The following is a 4399-nucleotide window of genomic DNA, read 5'->3' as shown; positions in this document are numbered from 1 at the left end:
CCATACCCAGGGTATCGATGATAGAAGATCAAAAACCGACTTTCCGACGAGGTCGTTGGGAGTTCGTGGCAAAGGGCCTAGTCCCCCTTGCCAAAAAGGGTGGCTCGGGCTTTGAGCCACCTTTTTTCGACGTAGGTCATTGCTAACTGGGCCGCGTCTAAGTCGGACGGAGGTACCCTGACTCCACCTCAAAACGTCGATCCGAGTACATTCAGGGATCCCAAAACACACAACGCAAACAAGCATTCTGCACAGCATCCAAAAAAAAAACTTTCCCAAAAAAAAAAATTTTTTTCCCGATTCGATGCCGGAGCCATACACGATTGCCCCATAAAAAAACTTTAGACCTAATCATGGCTTTATATACCAAATTTGCAAGACTGTCTATTTTACCCCATTTATTACCAAAAAAATGCCCTTTAATAAATTTAGTGCCTTTGAAAATTTATTTTTTTAACTGACCAATGTGGATTTCCATGAGTCTACTATCAAAAAGGGAAACCCAAAAATCTTGCAGAATTTTGATAGGTATTGGTGGTTGTCTAGGAAATTATTTCCCATGTTTTGGCTTCCTCCTTTGTTAAAAAAAATACCCCAATACTCTTTCTAAAGGAAAAAATAAAAACCCCCCCCTGGAGGCCCCACAAAGAATCATATCCAGTGCCAATTGTGCGATTTGCTGAGAATTCTGCATTATTGCTGAAATGCCCATAATTTCCCCAATCCTCAGCGTAAAAGTGAGTATTTAAGATTCCGGAAGGGGAGCTGGAAAGATGTCATTTTCATACATAGAAAAAAATGTTGGTGACAAGAAAACTTCCCCTTTTGGGGGCCCCGTTTTTTTTTTCCTGGACAAAAAAGTCCGAAAAGTGACATTGTCCCGAAAACAATTTGACAGAAACGTTTTTGTCAAAAAATGAAATTTTGAATAAAACAAGGGAAGTTCCACGTAATCCGAAAGCATAAAGTTTTCTGAGTAGAGCCATATCGCCCTGTCATGTCGTAGGCTTTTTCTAATCTAAAAATACTGAAATCAAATCGTTTTTTTGGGAAATTGCCTCTTGAATATGACTGTCCAGCTTTACTATTGATCGAAAATTTGGCGTCCCTTTCGGAAAACCGCACTGCTCGTCAACTAGAAATTACTGGAATTTAAAAAATGCAATAGCCAACTATTAAACATTTTTTTCCATGACCTTGCATACCCAACTTGTCAACGCAATTGGGGGAGGATATTGGCAAATTCGGGATTACCCCCTCCTTCAATATGTAGGTTAAAAAGACACTTCCATGTGGACCCCGTTTGCCTGACAAAAATGTCTGAAAAAGTGCTTTTGTCAGAAAATAATTTGACAAAAAAGTTTTTTTCAGAAATGATTTTTTTTTTATTAAAAACAAGGAAAGTTCGACGAAATTTCCAAAAAAGCCATAAAGTTTTCTGAGTGGGCCCATAATGGCCATGTCATGTCGTGGGCTTTTTCTATACCAAAAAATACTGAAATCAAAAAATCTTTTTTGGCAATTTGCCTCTTGAAAATGACTGTCCACTAACTGGGGTGATCGAGAGTTTGGCGTCCCTTTCGGAAGCCGCACTGCTCTTTCAACAAAAAAAAAATTACTGGAATTAGAAAATGCAATAGCCACATTAACAATTCATTCCATGACCTTCCCATAAGCAACTTTTTAAAACGAAAATTGGGTGGGTAGGTTTATGCAAATCTGGGTTTAAACCCCCCCTTCCTTTCAAATGGGAATGATGTGGGGGAAGTGCCATGAGTTTGGAAAAGTTGGGCTTTTCCCAAAATTTTCATTGAAACACTTCTAGCAACTTAATCATTACATCATGATTAGTTGCTTTATCATCTCATATCGATTCTCATCGGGCCTGGGGATGTTCCTCTACAGGCTTCTAGGGCTCGGACAAGCTAAACCCAAATTGTAAGATCTTTATTGTAATCAAAGCATCTCCTGTGGCAAAGTGAATTGGTTCCCAGCTCAGCTGCTTCCTTGTTTGGGCAAATGCGTAAAGGTAGTTTGCTTAGCTGCTTGTATGAGAAAACCTGCCTGGCGAGTGCATTAGCAATGCTCTAGGTGAATCTAAATTGTTACCTTCTTCAATGATATTTATTTAAAAAAAATATTTTTTTCTTTTTGATTCTTTTAAAATGGGACCAAAACCTCTGATATTTTTGCTATTGCTGTTTATTGTAAAAGACAAAGCTCCACCAGGAGTCCTTTTTGCTTGTCTTATTACTCTACGAGCCCTAGCTCTTGCTGTTTGTAATTGCAAAAGTTCTCATTTGTGATGTTTATTTTGGAAAAGCCTGTAGGCCTTTTTCCCGTCGGCACAGCGCCCCTGCGGCAATCTGGTGCCACCTGGAACTCTAGTTTAACGCTAACTGTCGAAGTTTAGGATGGATAGCAAAGCTGCTTCTAGAATCGAATTCTGAATATTGTTTACTTTATCGTCAATGGTCTCTCCAACAAGTTCGAGCTTGTCGCTCCTAGATAAATTTAGGCGCTGAAGGCGTTCTCACTGTGTCGCATGAATATTTAATCAAAATAGGAATATGATCGCTTCCCAACGAGTCGTCAATGGTGTGCAAAAAGGGACTTTGGCTAACTACTGATGAAGAGACCAGTAATTGTCTATAAAGCTCAAATTCCGGTATTATCGTCCAACCGCGTGGGACTACAATCATCAGAAGGACTAAATCAGACTCGTTAATCAGCTTAACTACTTGCTCACCTCTACCATCCATCCCTAGGAACCCCATAACGTATGATGAGCATTAAAATCACCTAAAATTACTTTATTTGTGTGGCAGACGTTCCTGAAGAGCAAAGAGCTCATCATAGATTATCACTTTATCAGGCGGACCCAAAAAACTGAACATATAGCCAGATAAAGTGCCATTCATTTTTCTTTGCATGCGACAAACTTCAAAGTAGAATCAAAAGTCACTTCTGTAAAAAGGGGGGGTTTTGGGGGATGTACATGGCGACTCCGCCCCACCCCTACCCTCCCGACCTCCGACATAAAATGGGAGTTCCTGAGCGATACGACCTCGTCAGAGACAGGTTTGTCAATGAGTTTCTTGGAGAACTAAAATATCGGGAGCATAGGACAGGCTAATAATTTAAGGTCATTTACTTTAGATCTAATACTTCGACAGTTCCATTGTATAATGGTTGACGCGATGATTACGTTTTATGGGGTTTGGAAGTGCCTTGTCCACCAGTTATAATTTTCTTTTTATGGGAGGGAGGCCCCTCTTCTCCCTCGCTTCCCGGGGACCTCTCACGGGATAGTTTGGAGACAGAAGACTCCATGTCCTGTACCTCCTGGTCAAAGCCACCAATTTTGTCAGTTGATATACTTTAATGTTTAGTTCTTTAACGATTTGTTTAAGTTCATCAATTTCCTTATCCTTGGCTGCAAGCTGCTGACTGACATCACTTGCACTAAGGATGTTGTTAGTTACTGCTGCAGCATAGGAAGTATCAGGTTTGTGTGTCAAACTTTCCCCTTTCCTCTTAGCTTCATTATAACTAACTTCATGCTTTCTCATATATGCCAATGTTTCAGTCTCCTTCTCAGGGTGCTGCACTCGGCAGATCCTGAATGATGGGGACCTCCACAGTTAGCACATTTGGAAATCTGGCTAGTACATGTGATGGTGTCATGGGCTTCAGCACATTTCCGGCAAACAAATTTAGTTGAATCTTTGTCAATAAATCTTAATGAGGTGTGTCCGTATTTTTTGGGATCTATTGCAAAAAGCATTAGCTTTTGGAAAATAAGGTCTTACTTGAACACGTTCATAAACCGACTTGACATATTCAGGGATTTTATTCAAAGCAAAGGTCCAGTTTTCGTTCGCACATTCCCCTCCCTTCTTGGTCATACAATGAACGTCCACACGCTTGGTCCTTCATGCTCTCGAGAATTTCACTTTCATCCATCGTCCTCAAATCCCTGTGAAAGATTACTCCCTTACAGGGATTTGGCCCCAAAAGGAATAGTTACTTTAACTCGAAGACATGAATTTGCGTCAGCTTAAGTAAATCCTTAATCTGGGAGTTGTATTGTACTTTAACAAGGAGGCTTCCATCTCGCAATTTTTTGACAAAATCAAAATCGCCGTCCACTTGACCATCAAGGACCTTTTTGATGATAAAGGGGTTCACGTTTAAAGTGACTGATTTTCATTCACGCATTTAACATTCGCGAACCTTGCATTCTGGGTGGGATTTTGAAAAGTGGGCGTCTCGTCTTGTCATGAGTGGGGGTGACGTTGTTCGTAGTCAGAGAGTGGTCATGAGTCGCCCCCCCTCCTTGAGGAGGAAAGGGGTAGCCGGGGGGTCATTCATTCTGGGGATCGACCAGGTCCGACCC

Source organism: Penaeus chinensis, chromosome 2 (assembly GCF_019202785.1).
Source record: "Penaeus chinensis breed Huanghai No. 1 chromosome 2, ASM1920278v2, whole genome shotgun sequence".
Classification (NCBI taxonomy): domain Eukaryota; kingdom Metazoa; phylum Arthropoda; class Malacostraca; order Decapoda; family Penaeidae; genus Penaeus; species Penaeus chinensis.
The sequence above is the reverse complement of the archived record's forward strand: the minus strand, read 5'-3'. Positions refer to the sequence as shown.